Below are 20184 nucleotides of genomic sequence, written 5' to 3'. Positions count from 1 at the left end.
CTTTCATCTACGAGACTGGGCTATTGAGTGAGTTGAAAATTAATAAACGACAAGAGAAATGAGACATCCAGAAGAGAAGCCCTGGGGCTCTCTATTTGAGGGCTGACTGCCACGAACAAAGTAGTGATTAGCTGAGGCCAAAGTGAGTGTGATTGTAAATGCAGTATGAGGAGATGGGGTTGGATAGACCAGATGTTTCCCACTTTGCTTTGGGAAACCAAAGCCCTAGAGAAAGGTTTGGAAAAAGCCACCAGGGACCACTAACCTATGAACATGGTTGATTGCCTTGATAATGATCTTTCCTCTCCACAAGTTTCCAATGATAGGAAATGTGGCAACATAAAGGCCATTTGCCTAATCAAGTCCATTCTTAGCTAAACTGGGAACAATGCGCAGAGCATTTTTAAAGACTCTATTGTTATTCTCTGACCTTCCAAAGGGGCATGGGTTGTGGTTATGTGGTTATCCAATTTGATTTAAAAACCCTTTCAGCTAAATAACACCAGCCTTATATTCTTGTTGAAATTCCTCACCAGGAAAACGCATCAGACCCTCCTATCCATCATACAATATAACACTGTATATCAACTGTAATTGAAAAATTAAAAAAATATATATATTTTAAAAAAAGAAAGAGGGTGCTAATAATCCTCATGCTAATTATTTGGGACAGTGGCACAGGTTTTTGCTTTGAAGCCTTCTTAGAGATATTTGCTCTTCTGATGATGAAAAACGCTAGTAATCTGGCCAGCCAGTTGGAAAACATCATCTCTTAAATTTGATAACTTAAACTTGTATCAGCTTAGTACTAGGCAAATGAAAGAAAAGAATAGATAAGTGTTCTGAAAGAGAAGCTAAAACTTACTAAGACTTAACAAACATGCTACTCAGAATGATCCATGGGCCAGCAGATTAGCTTCACCTGGGAACCTAGAAATGCGAATTCCTGGGCACCATTCCAGGTCTGCTGATTTAGAATCAGCATTTTAACAAGATTCTCCAGGTGATTCCTGGGCAGTACATTTGGGAGCCAAATGGAAAATTTCGTATGGTAGACATATGGAGCAAAAGTAGCCAAATGGCCCATTCCTTTTAGACTTCTAACCATGTTTTTGGTTTTTCTATCACTCTAAGGTAGAAGCTCTTAATATATATATATATATACATTTAGCGTGCATGGACCTCTTTAGCACTCTGGTAAGGCCTATGAATCTTTCTACAGAATAATTTCTAAATAATAAAAATGAAATACATATGATAAAGGAAACCAATTATACTGATACAATTATCAAAATCAAAATTAAAAAAATGTATATGAGGTGAATTCTACCATTCAAAACAGAACTAATATTAATCCTTCTCAAACTCTTCTAGAAAAGAGAAGAGGAGGGAACACTCCCAAACTCAGTTTGCAAGGATACTATTACTCTGATACCAAAGCCAGACAAGGACAATACAAGAAAAGAACATTAGAGACCAATACTCCTGATAAAAATTGATGCAAAAAACCTCATAAAATACCAGCAAACTAAATTCAACAGCACATTAACAAAATCATACACCATGAGCAGTGGGATTTATTCTAGAGATGTATGGATGGTTCAACACATGCAAATCAACAAAAGTGACACACCACAGTAACAAAATAAAGGACAAGAATCATATGGTCATCTTGATAGATGCAGTAAATGCATTTGACAAAATTCAACATCTTTTTGTGATTAAAAATTCTCAACAGACTGGGTGTAGAGAAAATGCACCTGAACATATTAATGTCCATATATGACCAGCCCATGGCTTATTTAATGGTGGAACACTGACATCTTTTACTCTAAGGTCAGGAACAAGACAAGCATGCACATTCTCGCCACTTTTATTCCACAAAGTACTAGAAGTCCTAGCCAGAGCAATTAGGCAAGAAAAAGGAAATAAAAGTCAACCAAATGGAAAAGAAATAAACTGTCTCTATTTGCAACTGACATGACATTATATGTATATAATGTCATGTCAGTTGCAAATAGAGATATATATATATAGATGCCTAAATACTCTACCATAAAATGGTTAGAACTAATAAATTATTTAATACATTTATGGGATACAAAATCAATGTATAATACAAAAATCTGTTGTATTCCTATACATCAACAATGAACTATCAGAAATAGAAATTTAGAAAGCAATGTCATTTACAATAGTATTAAAGAACATAAAACAGAAATATAATAAATTTAAGCAAGGAAGTGAAAAATCTGTACACCGAAAACTATAAGACACTGATGAAATAAATAGAAGACGATACAAACAAATGGAGAAATATTCTGTGCTCACAGACTGGAAAATTTAATATTGTTGTGCTCACTTTGGCAGTACATATACTAAAATCGGAATGATACGGAGAAGATTAGCACAGCCATTGTGCAAGGAAGACATGAAAAAATGAATACTGTTAAAATGTCCATACGACCCGAAGCAATCTACAGATTCAAAGCAATCCCTATCAAAATGGCATTTTTTTCCACAGAAATAGAACAAACAATCCTCAAATTTGCATGGGACCAGTGTACAGCCAAAGCAATCTTGAGGGAAAAAACGAACAAAGCTGGAGGCATCACACTTTCTGTTTCAACCTATATTAAAAAGCTATAGCAATCAAAATAGTATGTCATTGGCATAAATACAGACACATAGATGAATGGAACAGAATAGAGAACCCAAAATAAACCCATGCATATGTGGTCAATTAATGTACGATAAAGGAGCCAAAATACTCAGTTGGGAAAGCATAGTTTCTTCAATAAATCGTGTTGGGGAAACTGAACAGCCACATGTAAGAAAATAAAATTAGACTCCTATTTTACACCCTACTAAAAAAAAATCAACTCAAAATGGATTAAAAACTTGAATGTTAAGACCTGAAATCTTAAAACTCCTACAAGAAAACCTAGGGGATGATATCCTTGACATAGGTCTTAGCAATGATTTTTGGGATTTGGCACTAAAAGCAAAGAAGCACAAGTAAACAGATGGAACCACATAAGCTTCAGATTGAAATTTGCTAAGAGAGTAGAAAGTAAATGTTCTCACCAAAAAACAAATTAATGTGGGAGGTGGTGGATGTGTTATTAATAGTTAACTCAGTGGTGGCAATCCTTTCATAGCGTATACATATATCAAACCATCAGTTTGTACACTTTAAATATTTTACAATTTTAGTTATCAATTATACCTTAAGAAAGGAAGAAGAAGCGAAAACTTACTAAGAGTTACAATCTACAGTAATATATATGCTCTTATATTCATGCATTGAATGACAATATCTAGAGGTAGGGCTAATATTCCCATAATTTTGAAGTAGTGGTGTTAACCATACTTGGGAATATCTGCAACAACTATAATGTAATATAAAAATACCTGTGACAAAACCATAGATGCTGCTACTGTGGCTTCTACCAGCATTTGTAACTAAAGGAACTAATAACTATTAGCTTGAGGTTAGTAAAAATTAAGATATAATTGTCTTCCAAACCAAGTTCACAAACACCCCTGAATTCTATCCACAGGCCCCCAGTTGAGAGCTGCTGTTCTAAGTGGTTAATGTAGTATATTATGGTATGTGTTTTAACTTGGCCTTGAGGGTACCTTGAGTCATCTCCATTCAGTCACCTTCAAGCACATGGTGGAGTGAATGTTGAGGGGGCTCATGTGCTTCCCCATCTACTACCCTTTCCAGTGTCTGACACCCCCTACCCCCATTTGATGGCTTAGTGTTCTGAATCATTAAAATGGTAAGGCTGAGTTAGATGAAAAATTTGTGAGTCTTTAGTTTTCCATATCAGATCTGTTATCTCAAACATATGATTATTTCACAGGACGATACACAGAAAGAATTGCATTTGTAGCTTCTAAGTTTAATTTTTATTCATTTAGAATTTTTAAAATCTCATATAGATTTTGATTTGGTATTCTAACTCAATTAATGGTGTTGCTTGTACCAAAAAGCGAAAAAAAAACCCACCAGATTAAAATAGTGTGTTTGTATTTTAAAGTCATCATGAACAAATGGCATAATAACGGCCTTATGAAAAAGAGGAAGATAAAATGAGTTAATGGTGGGGTGAACACTTCACTTTCTTACTGAATTAATTTTTAATAAAAAGGCAAAACATAACAGAGCCTGGCACATGGTAAGCATTCAGCAAATATTTGATGAATCAAACAAGGTACCAGAAAGAAAAGTACTCAAAAAAGACGTCTCCTAATAATCACTACTCATTTTAGTGATAGCTACACCTAATCGACATGGCAATATTTCTGTTTTAGGATAGACTTTATTAGAATAAGTGAACTGAATTTAATACTCTCTCAGGTTTATTTAAGTTGTAAAATTTGATAATTTTAGTATAAACCTGTGGACCTGGGGGGCAGAAATAATTTGATATCATGTTCAGGAAGTGGCTTTGGCACTGTTTAGTACAAGGTAATTTAAAACCACCAAAGTATTCTCATTGTTAATATTTAAGGAGTTCTGGGAAATGTGTCTATTTATTTCACAATTTAAAATAAACAAGTCTTAAAAGCAATCTTTTAGTATCTCTGAACAAAATTATCACCAAGCACAGTTAGAAATAGCTTTACATAATCTTTAATCCGTGTTTATGAATTTAAAACTCACTCCACAATATCAGCCCTTCAATCATTAGATCCTTCAAAAAAAAAAAAAAAAAAGAAGAAACCAACCAAACAAAAACACTTATAACTGAGAATTGATTATATTCATGACAGATGTTGAAAATAAGCCAAAAACAGAGACTCATTGGTAACTTGTCTTCATTAGGTTTTCAGATGAAATTTAAGAAGTCTGAGGCTATGTTAATTTTCAGTTTAGTGTAAGTATTACAAAAGTAGGGTCCTCTGGAGTAATTTGTATTGTTCTCATCTGAGTTGATCTGAAGCATGCAACCAAAGCCCAAGAAATTCTTTTCTACAGTAAATTGAATCCCCTATTTGCTAAGAAGCTCAATTTTAAAAGGTTCTTTCCTAGGCCCTTCTGTTTATATGTCCAGTGTGACCCTCTGCCGACAAATCCTAAGCTTACTACATCTTGATAGAAGGCAGAGTAGATGGACTTTTGCTCTGGTCCATGGTGTTGGCATGTGTAAATTTTAGAAGAGATTGTTGATGCAAACCAGTATTTCTTAAAACAGAATCCCAGGCTCTTGGACCCACATTTGCAATATTTTCTTCCTTAGCCATGACATTCTGCCCTCTGCCCTTACTGTATTCTATGTGGTCCTGATAGGTTCTACTCTGATTTTAGTCATAGTAAGACACGTCATTCTTTCTGGAACAAAACAAGATATATGAATTGTATATTTGAGAGAAGCATAAACATCCATCAAGAGATTAATACTTGGCTTCCAATAAACCCAATTTAGATTCTGGCTTCATCACTTTTATCTGAGTAACCTTGGGTGAGGAGCATACACTCTCTCTCTATCTCAGTTTAGTCATCATAAAATACAACAATCGGTGTATAAAAGCTGGTTTAGAACAAATACTTAAGTATTTTTTAACTAAAAAATTTGTAAATATAGTGAAAGAAATCATGAAGAATGAACTTATACTCTAAAATAAGAATATGTTTTAGTAACTGTTTTATTGAGATATAACTTACATACTGTAAAATTCACCCTTTGAAACTGCACAATTTAGTGCTTTTTAGTAGATTCATAGATTTGTATAACCATCCCTTCTATCAAATTCCAGAACAGTTTTATCTCCTCCCAAAATTACCCCCATACTGATTAGCCACCCCTCCTTTTCCTTTCCCCCATCTCTATCCCTCCTCCCCCCACCCCGGCCATCACTGATCTATTTTCTATCTCTTTGGATTTGCCTATTCTGAACATTTAATATATAGGAGATCGTACGATATACACCCTTTGGAATCTGGAAACTTATAATGTTTTCAAAGTTCATCCATGTTGCAGCATGTGTCAGCATTCCATTTCTTTTCATGGCCAAATGATATTCCATTGTATGGATATACGCTTTGTTTCAGCTGATGGAGATTTTTTGCTTTGGGGCTTTTTTGGTTTACACTTTTTGGCTACTATGATTAATGCTGCTATGAACATCTGTGTTCGAGTTTCTCTGTGGATATATGATCTCTATTCTCTTGGGTATGTACCTAAGAGTGAAAATATGAAAGCATATGATAACTCTACGTTTAAGTGTTTGAGGGACTGCCAAACTGTTTTCCAAATGTCTGTGCCACTTTACTTTCTCCCCAGCAATGTGTGAGGATGCCAATTTTTTCATATCCTCACCAACACTTATTTTCCATTTTTATTGTTAGTATTATTATCATAATCATCCTAACGGGTATGAAGTAGTATCTCCTTGTGATTTTAATTTGCATTTCCCTAATGACTAATGATGTTGCCCATTTTTCCCTGTATTTATTTTTCATTAACATATTTTCTTTAAAGATATGTTAATTCCAGTCTTTTGCCAGCCTTTATTGAGTCATTTGTTCTTTTAATTGTTAAGTTGTCAGAGTTCTATACATATTCTGGTGCAGTGTATCTTCTTCCTTCTTTATGTGCTACTCTTCTTTTACTGTAGTCTGCATTGTTTTCATTTATTCTGTCTGGTTTAGAATTCGTTAGCTCTCGGTTTAAGGGGCATTATTGATTGTATGAAGCAACCTTAGTCACTTACCCTTGTATCTGCTCAGAGTTAATTTTAAATGCATACTTTTTTTTTTTTTTAATTTGTCAATGGTCTTATATGGAAGATTGCACCTTCAGTACCTTTAACCAAAGGCAGGTGGTTTAAATGCTCAGCCTTATTTCAAATGTTGTCTGCTTATTATTTGTGCAACTCAATTGCTAAGTGGAGTTCTCTGTCTTGTGTCTCCATTATCTACAGTAAAGAGCACTTTCTGGCAAACAGTAGAGGTTGGAAGGGTTATATATGCTCCCTGGCAGGAAGTCACTGCCTGATAAGCATCTGATCTGAAAATAATTTTCCCCAGCACAGTGTTTCCTGTGTAACATGATTAGATATGCCTTCTCCAGGTGAAGCACAGGAAGGAGAGTTGCCATTTGGTTACTTTGTGCCCGATAGTATGCAGGTTTTAATTTTCTAGCTTGAAAGGAAAACTTCCTTTAGCTCTGTCCTGAATTAAATCCCAATCCTAGGATTTGTCCATTACTGTTTTCCAGTGACTAGAAAGGTGCTAGAACATTATAGGTACTCAGTAAAATATCTGTTGGGTGAATTAATTCAAGGACGTTTATAAACTTTCTAACCTCATTTCTTCTTAAAGTCAGGCCATACTCTGAGTTCAATAGGTTTTTCTCCATTTCCTGAACTCTCTGTGTGATTGTCACATTATTTTTTCCATGAAATTTCTTCTGCTTAAATTGACCTGCTATGGGCTCTTTCTACAATGCTAATTTCTTCCATGACACATTATGTATACCACCTCCATTATGACTGTCACCATAGGCTACCACTCAATTGTAAATACTATTACGTATATGCTATGAATCACACATCTCTTATGAGGCATTTCAGTCCTCTAAGTCTCACCTGTCCCTTGGCCTAGTCACTGCTGTATAGACCAGTTCTGCATGGGTTCAGACACACTTCAGGTAGTGTGACTTGCTAATACCTCATCTCATACCCATGTTTAGACCCTTCCCCCTCCTGTACTGGGTTGTCCCTACAGAAACAGGCATGAAATATTATAGGAATAATTTGTCTTCCATACATGCACCCATGTAAGCCACTTCAGGCCAAATGGGGAAAAATTCACCAAAGGAAGACAAAAACTGGTAAATAAATCCTTTCAACCTTTTCCTCAAGGATAGACTGTCCTAAAAAGTATTATTCAGATGACCTCCCAAAACACTGTCTTGTGAGATCAAGCAATCATTCACATTTGACAGCAGACCATAGCCAGCTCCATAACAAATTATGTTTTTCCTTTCAGTGCCCCACTATCCCTTTTGTTCATGCTCCTTGACATGTCATTTCCTGATAAGAATTCACATAAGCCATTGTCGTAGGCTTTGATTTCTGGGAAACCCAGACTACGATATAATATGTGCTCTCAATGCTAGGAATAAAAAAATATATAAATGAAGAAAAATATAGCTCCCACCCTGACGGATCTGATAGGGGAATGGAAACATAAATTACTAACCATAATTAAAGATACCCTCTGCAATAATTGAACTATAAACAAAGTACTAACAGAACAACAATGAAATGACATTAAATTCTAATAGTGGACCTGGGTTTGAAAGATTTAATAGCGAATATAACATTGAATTAGACTTCAAAGAATGAAAAGCATTATGCCAGGTGGATACGGTCGGTGAGAAAAGGCTATGAAGACCAACAGAAGAGCATAAATGAAGGGAAAAGAAGTTGAAAAGTACATTATAGACATAAGATGTTTAATCATATGTTTTCCACATTGGATTATGAGTTCCTTGTAAACAGGAACAAATATTAAGCAACTTGGTATAATTTAGTCTTTCATTCATTCAATAAAAACTTACAAAGTGCCTGGCATTTCATATATAATATTTGCTTAATAAATTGGTGTTGGTTGGATCTGAGTTCTTAGCCAGCTTTTACAAGCTCGGAAAAGTAATATGAACGTCCAAGTGTTGTTTGTTATCCAAGAGCTGATAGAAACCCCTTGCTTTGTATTTTGACAGGGTTTTGGACTTAATAGTGAAAAAAAAAATAGTTCTGTGTGATTGCAGCTACGCAAGGCAGCCTCATCATGGCTGCTGGGAGCATTTCTGTGAACAAGCATTCATGTGTAGTCCGCCTTCAATGTAGCCAGATGATTCCAATTCACAGCCTTAGGGGAAATGATCTGAAGAATATGAAAGATTTCAGGGGCAGAGGAAGTACCAAGACATAGAAATATTTTATGCTCATTTTTTTACCATATTAAATCTCCTGTGAATGTGTGGCTATTCTATGAAAATGAGACTTTTTAAAAAAAATTACATTATCAAACATTTACTGGGCACCTACCATTTTTCCAGTATTGTGTTCAATGATAAAATAGGAAAGGCAAGTCAATTTATTCTCCTTTCTCAACCCAGTAGATAGGTGATGGCTGCCTGGAGCATGGGAATGAGAGTTTTGAAGCTAAATCTAGACTCAGACTAACAGAGATTTGTGATTAATAAGCAAGGTCTGTCCTTGATGAGGGAGGGGTATGCTGGAGCTCATTTGCCTCATATTTGCTATATCCTTGCCCTTAGAGGACAGGATGACTAAGAACGCTTGCTTTCTTGGAGCCCATAACATAGTGATGCCACTTGTGGATAACTAATTAATAGAGTGAAACGAACTGGTAAGGGAGGTTGGGAGGGGGAGCGTCTCAATAATTCCGACTTCCTGAAGGGCAAGGCTGAAGATATTTCAAGGAGAGCCACTTTAATCTATTTTATATCCAGTGCTTTCCTGTAAGCTACATTGGAAAAATGTTGTTATATAATTAAAAATATGTGAAAAACACCGACACCCTCCCACTCTTCTAAAAGTTATTTCCCAGAGCATCTACTTGTTCTCACCACAGACAGCCTCTGGAATATTGGTTCTCCTTCTATGTGTATGCATTTCCTGTCCCTTAGGAGAGTGTCAGCTCCCTTGACACAAAAGTCAGGGTGTCAACTTCATTTCACCCACGCCACACCTAGGAGAGTGCTTTTGCATGAATCAGTAAAGAACTAAATGAATCTCATCTCATTTTTTCCCAGCATGTCGCCAGCCAGCCTTGATGGTACAAAGATTCTGACAATGGGGGTGGTGAAAGAAATAGTTAATTCTGTTTCTACCACAAGGGAATCTCACGTTAGTATCCAACAATGTCGTTCCTTGGCTAACGCTCACTCGAGCCACAGTATCTTTGCCAAAGGGCCATTCAAGAACAGAGAGTTAAATTGATTACATTTCAGCCTCAGGGCCAATAAAATCATGGAATATGGTGGTAATACAAGGATGGTGAAAGGCTTATTGAACTTGAACTACACGGGTAATTTAAAATGACAACAAAAGGCTCATTTTCCTTGACAGCAGGCAGAGGCATCATCTAGCCTGGCTTCTTAACGTTCAGGTTCACTTTGCCAGGGTCACTCAAGTGGCTTCTTGCCCTTTGTTCTATGTGGAAACTGGTGAGCCATGTCAAACCTCCTGGCTGGGCAGACAGAATACTTATAATTTGGACCGCAGAGCTCTCAGCTCAAGAAAGGGCAAAAACTTGGACAAACCTAACAAACAGATGATCACCTTTGGTTTGGTTCCAAATGAGAATCAATGCAGCTTGGCAGCTGATGGAAAGAGTATGCACAAGGTAGAGATACACTCACAAGATAACTACATAATTTTGCAGTCATTTGGCACTTGGTCAGGCCAGAGGGAGCCCCACAATAAATCATAATTTTAAGATTGCCACTGCCAGGGAGACATGTAAAAATTATCATTTTCACCAGAGCGAAATGAAAGTCTGCTTTCCCTTTTCTTTCCTCTCCTCCCATCCCTATTCTTTTCTCCCTCCACAGGCAGTGTGGCATTTTCACACATATGTAGAACAGCCCATGTGAGCAGACTCCATTGCCAAATCTGAAATATTTTCCACAGTAACCTTAGCTAGTACATCAACCCTAAAAATTTAATAATGAAGGAATATATATATATATATATATATATATATATATATATATATATATATATATGTGAGAGAGAAGCATGTGATGTACTTTTTGAATTCCCAAAGCTTTGGCAAAGATGGAATAAATTAAAAACGTTATAGGGCTTTTAGGATCAGACTTTAAAAATGAAAGTCAAGAAAATGTTCAATTTAACATTTTTTTTCCTGCAAGTTTTCTGGCACTGAGTTGATAAATTCTTATTTTATAATCAGAGAGTTGCTATCTCCATCTAGTTAGGAGAGTTAAGTGAAAATACTCATCTTCCAATGACTAGGTTGAGTATTTGTTACAAAGGATAGTACAGCTGGGGAAGTGGAGAGGCAGCTGAGCTAGAGTGAACATATCGAGCGAGCTGTGAGAGGTTTTGGAGGAGAGAGCTGAGCAAGAGATAACATCTATGAGAGACCACTAGCAAACAGGTTGTGTTAGGATGGTAGATTGAATTAATGGCCTCATTTCTTCTCCCCTGCCAGTATCCATGCCTTTTGCAATGTGATTTTGCACGTCCTTCCATTACTTCCCTACTGTTTGACTTTAGGCTGAACCATGCAACTTGCTTTGGCTAATGGAATGTTCACACACTCAATGCAAGTGGTAAACCACTGCCTAAAATTGCCAAGTTCACGATAGTTTTTTGTGTTCTGTTTCCTCATTTACCACTTTTGTCTATTTCCACCCTCCCTTGGTAAGTCCCACATCTTTAATTTCAGAATTAATCGTTTATGTTACAGAATCCTAGTGAGAAAAGTTCCCATCCCCATCCATTTTAGCTCAGCATTTCATAACAGTACTTAATTGTGTCATCTAGTTTCTGCAACTTTAGTAGCTTCAGAACAACCTTTTGGGGGCATTTGTCACATTTTTAAATATACCTGGGGTGGTGCCAAAACAATGTATACAATTGGACACTTGGTCAACGTTGCTCAAGCAGTAGTTCGCCATCATCAGAAGTGTCTGGATGCTGATGGTAACCACTTTGAACACCTCTTGTAATTGCAGAAGTCAAACGTGACTTGTATTCATCTTTTGTTATCAGTATGTATTGAGTATTACAATTTTAATACAGTTTTCCTTTCTTAAAATGTGTATACATTTTTTTGCCACCCACCATATACTTAAAAAGCCCTTATTGTTGAAGTGAAAATACTTTAAGGAAGAGTCTGTCCCACAATAGATCCTATGGGGTCTAAAGCAAGAATTGGCAAACTTTTCCTGTAAAGGGCTGGATAGTAAATATTTTAGGCTTTGCAGGTCCTATGGTCTCTGTCATAACTACTGGACTCCTCCAATGGAAAGTAAAAGCAGCCATAGAGAATGTATAAATGAATAGGTGTGGGTGTGATCCAAAGTATTTTATTTTTACAAATAGGTAGTAGACCAGATTTGGCCTATGGACTGTAGTTTGCCAACCTTTGTTCTAAAGAACAAGCCAGTGCTTTTAAAATCCTTTAAAATCTAATGTAAAACACTTACATTTTCAATGCATATGTGAAAAGTACTGCAATGAAGAATGCATTTCTTAGCAACTATTTGGCCATTTCAAATTTCTACTCATCTGACTGTAAATTAATTTGTGCATCATAATTTTCATACTGCTTTATTTTTAATGAATTAAAATAGTTATTATTGAGTGCAGGTTACTATAAGAGAAAATTTAGGATCCTTAAGTTTCATAAAGTAGCCCATTAGTTTTTCTCATAATGGCCTCGTAAAAATAGCAACTATTTTGAAAGTTATTCAGTTTTAAATTTGTACTTACATAGTTTTCCATGTTGTGATTATTTGTTTCTTTTTTTTTTTCTTTTTTCTTTTTTTTATTGGTTTGAAAGCAAAGTCTATTTAAATACTGGATCTTTTCTTGGGAATTTCACAGTTCTCATTCTATGATGAAGGTGGTAACTAGTTGCTATGGAGATGATTACCAAAGCTCCACTGAGGTTTGTGATTTCTTGTGGGAAATGAGCATCAAGAACAAATGAATTTTTTATAGCATTTTTAAATTACAGAACTAACCTTTAAACTGACCCTATCATATTATCAGTGGAATTATCTAGTCATAATTACTTCTCCTGGTAATGAAAAGTTGTTGGATATTCATACTGAAGCTCAGCTGTACGGAACACAGAATTAGACACAGCCATAGGCCATAGCCTATATTCAAACCACAATTCTCTCCGGGGAGAAAGAGCTAGAAAAATGGCTTCTCAAACTTTCTGACTATTGTTAGATATTTTTGCAAACGGAGGCTAGAAAATGTAAATTTAAGACTTTTTCTCTCCTGACATGTCTGTACTAGCAATTTTCTGGGTAGACTAATGGAAAGAAAGTTGGATTGGTCATTAAAATTAGGTTCAATTCTGTTACAAAGATCCTTTAGACTAAGATTGCCACATTTAGCAAATGAAAATGCAGGATGCCCAGTTACATTTTAATTTCAGACAAATAACAAGTGCTTTTTTTAGTGTGTGTGTCTGTGTGTGTGTGTGTGTGTACTGGGGTTGCCAAAAAAATGTATACACATTTGAAGAGATGTTATCTATACTCAAGCAGGAGTTCACCGTAATCAGAAGTTTCTGGACGCTGTTGGTATAACCACTTTGAGCACCTCTTGTCATTGCAGAAGTCAAAAGTGACTTGTATTCATCTTTTGTTATTGGTATATATTGAGTATTACAATTTTAATACAGTTTTTTCCTTTCCTAAAATGTGTATACATTTTTTGGCACCCTCTGTATATGTGTTTGTGTGTGTTCCATGCAATAAATACTAAAATTATTCATTGTTTATCTGAAATTAAAACTTAATTGGGCATCCTGTGTTTTATCTGGCAACACTTCCTTAGAGAAATCACATGCATAATCTTTCTGAGCCTCAGTATTTTCAGTTAGATTAGTTTTCATCTAAATACTTTCTATCTCTAATAGGATTTTTCAAGGTTAGTAAAGGCTAACTGCTATAACAAGTGCTCCTCGCTTCTCAGTGGCTTTAATACAACATGAGGTATTTTTCTTGCTCATACACATCCAGTGGGGTTCAGCAGCCTGCCTTCCACATGGTGGTTCAATGATACAGGTTCCTTTGTTTTCTAGCTATGTCATTTTCAAAATATGGTCTCAGTGGAATTGATCAGTAAAATACACTCCTCTCATTGGTGAAAACCAGTTATCATTACCACCTAGCCTTAAGGTGCTGGTGAATGTTCAACTAATTACATTCCCAGAAATAAGAAATAAGTTCTATGGATCTCTAGCCAGTTTCTGCCACATGCTTTCATTTTATTGATCCATTCACTCATTCATATGCCTAGCACTGTTTTACACACTGAAGACAGAATAGTGAACACATTAGATAAAGTCTCTATTGTTGGGAAGTTTTGTCCTAGTGGAGAGATAGAAAACAAACCAATACATATAAGTACACAGTATATCAGTTCTTATGCAGATGAATGAAACAGTATGCAAAGATAGCTAATGCGGGGGTATATGAGATAGAATTGTTAGGGTGTCTCTGACAGGGGGATATCTGAGCAGAAACCTAAAGAAAGTGAGGATATGTAGGGAAAAAGGATTCCAGACAGAAGAGGCAGCAAGTCTAAGCCCCAAGGCAAGAATGCACTCGTGTGAAGAATAGCCTGAAGGCTGGAGTGGCCAGAGCAGGGGGGAGCAGGGCTGGAGCTGGTAGGAGAACAGGTCAGAGACGCAGGCCATCACAAGGACTATTGCTTTTACCCTGAAATGTGAGGCCACTGGAGTGGTTAAGCAAAGGGTAATATAGTCACACTAAATTTTAAATCCGGGCTTTAAAGAATTTGTGCTGCTTCACTGAGTGTATGCTATAGATGGATAAGGCTACAGAAAGATATCAATTTAAAAGATGTTGCAATATTCCAGGTGAGAGATGATGAGCCAGAGTAGGTAGAGTACTAAGTTAGTACAAATGGGATGCATTTTGAATATATTTTGAAGGTAGAGAAGGGATTTGCTCAAGGTGCCACGTAATAAAAAGTGAGAGGGCTAAGATTACTCTGAAGTTTCAGGCATGAGCAACTGGTAGAATAGACTGACATTTACTGATATTAAAAGTCTATGGGAAGAGCAAGTATAGGGCTGTTGGAGAACAGAAGGGTCGAATTTTGAATAAATTAAGTTTGTAATGTCTATCAGCCATTCAGGTGGAGAAGTATGTTTGCAATTCAGTGGAGAGGTTGAGGCTGAAGGTACAATAAGAGTCGTTAAGCAATTAGACTGATGCAACTACCAAGAGAATCAATGTAGACAGTATAAAGAAGAGGTCTAAAGACTGAGCCCTGGAACAGTCCCAACATGAAGGGTTCAAAGAGATGAAAAAGAATCAGCAAAACATACTAAGAATCTATAGCCAGAGGGGAAGGAAATAATTCAAGGATAGATTCACTTGGATGCCAGTGGAATCAAAATTTCAAATGCTATTGCTTGGTTAAGTTGGGAATTCCTTAAGGGCCATTGGATTAAGCAATGTGGATGTCATTGGTGACTTTTCAAGGGCTAATTTGACGGAGATGTGTATGAGAACCTAACTGAATTCAGTTCAATAGAGAACAAGTGAATAATGCTCCATCATTTAGAGAAGCTGCTTAAGGGAGATCAGGTCTGCACACTCAGAAAACAGTTCAATCAAATCAGGGATCATACACCACAGGGCTCACCATGAGGGGGTCAGGGAAGAAGGTCAACTATTTTGAAAAGCCTGCCTCTTCCTATTATCATTCTTTTGTCCGTTTGCTATCTCCCCTTCCCCCTGAGTATCCCACAGATCTCACGGTTACTCAGGATCCTTAAGTTTCTCTTAAAATTACGCTCTGGAAAGTAACTAGCAATAATAATAGCTACTGTTATTGTACTTACTATATTCCAAGTGGTGAGTTAACTGCTTTAGAAATGTTATTTCATTCGATCTTTGCAATGGTTCAGGAGATAATTATTATTATTAGACTTATTTTAAGGAGGATAAGGGAAGTTCAAACAAACTTGCCCATCTTGATCCAGATTGTATGTCTATTAAAATCAAAAGCCATGATTTTTGTCATTTCACAAAAGCCGCCACTATGACATGTCATTTCGCTTTTTTCAGGGGTTTGTTTCACATAATCTATGATGACAGAATTGGGTTTCCCTGCCTTGAAGAGACTTAGTCACTGATGAACAAATAGAAATGATCTGATGTGGGTGGCATGGGAGACTTCTAAGATCACACTATGGGTACTTGCTCTGACACATGAAGGTAAGACTCACAGTGTTTGAGGATGTCAGAGAGGTCTTCCCTGTCAAAATGAAACTTGTTGGATCTTTCTCCTTACAAGCCATAGCATATCTGAAAGACTATTAGAAACCTCCCTTTCAGAAAGAAGGAATTGTTTGCATATACACAGGTATTGTAACCTCCCAAATTCCATTGTTTTCTAGAAGAAAAATATGCCTCCCCCAGACAGTCCCCAAATACTCCAGCAGTGTATAGCTGCTGGGTGTAAGTAAGTCTCAGCAGTTGTAAGCCATGCCGGCTTTAGCATTTGTGCTAATTTGCATGTCAGATTATTGGACATCTAGGGTTCACACCCCAACTCTACAATCTACCAAGTACGTCTCTAAACCTTGGTTTCCTCATTATATATGAAGATAATATATCTTAGGGTTACCCTCAGAATTCACACATGTAAAACACATAGGTCTGTCTTGCCCTTAATTGTAGCTGCAATGATTTTGAGTATCAATATTGACTAAACCAGACATCTGCAAGACCTTGGAATTCACTTCTACAAGCTCCAAGACCCAGAATATATGTGCTGAAGGACTGTAGGTAATGCTGTGATGTCAGTAGGTTAGCATGGAGACAATCATAGTAAGAATTCTTGGTATTTTTTGCACTTCTACTATGTACCAAGTCCTATGCTAAATATTACACATATGCAGTATCTTCTTTAAGCCTTGCAATGACTTCATGAGTTCTACTGTGACCCCCATTTTATGGATGAAGAAACCAAAGTCTAATACATTAGGTAAATTGCCCAAGATCAAATAACTAGAAAGAGGTGGAACTAGGATTTGAACAAAGGTCTACCTATGGCTGCCCTCTTCCCCAATGAGGTATAAGAACAAATATTTGTAAAACACTCATTGGTGGTAATCTCCCTTTATTAATTGAAGGGAGATTATTATTCTTGCTTTTAGTCTTAATGTAGTTTTATAAAGTAAACATTGAGAAGTAGCACACATCACTGAGATATTGTCTTGTGAGTGAAAAATTGTTACTCGGACACTCAGAATAAAGCATGGTTCCATTTCCATTAGTTATATGGATTGTTGAAAGCTATTATTATGAAGTCGTTTCCGCTCCGTTGAAGTAGGACAGACTGAAAACTGGAGTGGTCTTATTGTCTCTATTTAGATGATATCCCAGTGTTTAGTCAGGGTGTGAGTGGGGTTGGAGAAAGACAGAAGAGAGAAAGAGGGCCACAGTCTAACAGATCAATCTATCCATGACATCAGCATTCATTGGCAGCTGAAATGCTCTCGGCAAATCATCTATGAAGTAAACAGGGAAGGAGTAGACAGACAGCTTTTTACAAATCTGCTATTTACCTAAGGGAGGCATCCTGTTGCTATCCCACCGGAATTCACTTTCCTGCTTGGTTTGCCACGGAAGGGAAGGAAGACCTGACAAACAGAGCTCCTTAGTTTGCTTAGCTGTGGGATTTCCATTACCCACACAGAAGTTCACTTGGGCACACTGCGTGTTTACATAACCTGCAGGGGCATCTTTGCAAGACCCAACATTGTCTGGAAAGACTTCCAAAGTCATGAGTCTACCAGAAAGTAAATAGTGTGCACAGTTATTACTGTCAGGCTCTGTTTTTATAGTCCTGCCTATGAATATCACTGGTTGGATTAAATCCCAACAAGATGGAACACAGTGCATGATAGTCAAATGTGTTCTTAGGCTTCTCAGTACATTAGCCACTTCCTGCAGGCCACTTTCTTGCCACCAAACTATTGGAAATTTGATTATAAACTGCAGATAGGAATTCCCTCTCTGAGTTTTATGGAGGAATGTTTCCCTAACCAGTAACCATAAAGTATTTTCTCTTAAGCGTTCAGATTAGGTACATAGTAGGATGATATCCATAGCTAGCAATTATTGATATGGACTGGCTTTTCAAAACCATTTGCCCATGTATTTTCTTATTTGCTTGAAACAAGTATCATTATTATTATCTCATTTTACTCATTAAAAAACTACTGCTCCACTTGGTTCACGGATTTTCCTAAGGTTATTTATCTAGTGAGTAGTAGACACAAGGCCTATAGTTCCCCTTCAAAGGCCTATAACCTTTCCACTACTCGTCTTCACAAACAAACCTACTGGATATTTGCTACTCAAAGTATGGCCCATGGAGTAGCAGCACCCCCACCTCCTGGGTACTTGTGACAAATGCAGCATCTCAGACCCCACCCAGACCTACTGAATCTGAACTTACATTTTCTAACAAGATCTCCAGTTAACATTAAAGTTTGATCGGCACTCTACTTGTGACTCCCATGGATAGTATCTCCTTTCTCGAACTCAATAATATATTAACACGCAATGGTATATGAAATCCTGTATTAAATACCAACAAGGCAGCTGAGATCATGCCATTTCTTCAGGTACGATGTGGGCTTGAAGGTCTATAATTTCATCTTTACTTCTCCATAATCTCATTTTCGATACAAAGGCAACTGTATCCACAATTGCACATACACTCACGTTAGCAAGGAAATCACGTTGTGCATCTCTCCCTGTTTGGGTGACACTGTCCCTATTCATTCGCGTGGTGGACAGTAAGGATAAGCCACCTGAAGCTTGAGCCAGGTATTCTATTAGGAGATTTCTAGTGGATACAAATTTTTAATTAAATGTTCAATGCCCAGTAAATGCTTGTGAAATTGCAGCCCTCCCACCATATGGTATGCTGCTTAGCAATAGATTATATTTGACATTCCTAAGACAAAGTATCTATTGGAAATCAATGCTATGTCCAATAGCTTTGCTGATAACCAGTTAAATGAGCTCAGATAAGTCATTTAAATTCCTCTGTTCTTCTTTTTCTTGCCTGCAATGTTAGATCAGATCACCTCTACGCATCTCATCCAAGTTTCAGCACAGAACTGGAATTTAAAAGTTACTGAAGATTCATAGTCTGGAAGAACATAGTGAATTCACAGCCAAATAATCTTTCCCCTCTGCATTCTTTTGTGAATAGAATTCTCTATGCACTTTATCAACGGTGCTTAAGGTGACTGCTTCTTTTCTTACCCCTAGCATGAAAGAGCTTCTAAAATCTCAGCAATGTAGTCCAGCTCAACCCCCAAAACAAAGTAAGCAGGACTGAATGCCAGGGAGTTGCTGAGAACTCCAAGGAATTCACAGTGTAACCCCAGGGCAGAATGCTGGTAAGTTAGATGCTGGCCTGGGGGAGGACCGTGTTGGTGAAAAATTCCACAAGAGCAGAAGCCTGGACCTTGAGCAGGAGATAAATTTGCTACTGGTCTTTTTGTATTGGGAATATTCTTTCAAAATACGCTCCAGAAGAATGGCTCATTCTCAATTTTTAAGGTGTGTCTAGGCCCTTGTATTCTTAACCTGGGCTGAGATTTCCCACTCAGTGCCCTGCCCAAATATAGCCGGTCTGTGAGCAGGCTTTTTAGATGAGCCCCTGAAGTGAGGGTGTGCTGCCCGGCTGGCTGGTATCCAAAGGGTCACCAACATCCTAAATTCAGACATCTGCTACCTGGAATGGTAATAAAAAGCTTGTGTGTGTGTGTGTGTGTGTGTGTGTGTGTGTGTGTGTGTGTGTGAATGTGTGTTAGAGTTTTAGAAAGAGAAAACTAATCCCAAAAGTCCGAGAAACACTGCATTGAGTAAAGTCCAATAATACTGACCACAGGGCCTAAGACATTTCAGATGACATATTCCTAAACTGAAAAGCTGGTATAATTTTGCTTCAGGTAACGTGGTAGATTCTGACCCTGCACTCACTGGAGTGATGAACACATACGTGGTGGTTCAAATGTGAGGTAAGAACGGGAAGAGAACAGAAGAGCCAGCAGCTCCCACGGAACTGGTATGCAGGGTCCAGGTGGCCAGGCCTGGACAGGGGTCCTCAGGCCTTCCCAGGCCCTCCATTTCTCAGACTTGGGGGCGCCCTGGAAGTTCCTACCGACAGCCCTCTCAGTGAATAAGGAGCCCTTAAGACCGAATGAGTATACAGCTATTTACCCAGGTCAATCTCCTCGAAACTAGAAAAAAAGCACAGACCTCTCATGATTTTACATGAGTCCTAACCATCAGCCTCCCTTCAGCTCTTTTTTTATTATAACCCCACAGCAGACAAGCCATTTTATGTTACACACTAGTATAC

General features: G+C 37.4%; 1 long non-coding RNA gene and 1 other non-coding gene across 2 annotated transcripts in view; one reads left to right on the top strand and one right to left on the bottom strand.

Moving 5' to 3' along the window:
* LOC141567096 (uncharacterized) overlaps positions 1-20184 on the bottom strand; it is a 171663-nt gene that overhangs the window by 121018 nt on the left and 30461 nt on the right. The window lies entirely within an intron of this gene.
* On the top strand, positions 2355-2462 carry LOC141567415 (U6 spliceosomal RNA). Its single transcript, XR_012489998.1, has one exon. It is a non-coding gene; the product is annotated as a U6 spliceosomal RNA (small nuclear RNA).

The sequence above is a fragment of the Rhinolophus sinicus genome, linkage group LG10 (assembly GCF_036562045.2).
Source record: "Rhinolophus sinicus isolate RSC01 linkage group LG10, ASM3656204v1, whole genome shotgun sequence".
Classification (NCBI taxonomy): Eukaryota; Metazoa; Chordata; class Mammalia; order Chiroptera; family Rhinolophidae; genus Rhinolophus; species Rhinolophus sinicus.
Note: the sequence above shows the minus strand (reverse complement) of the source record. Positions and strands in the feature narration are given on the sequence as shown.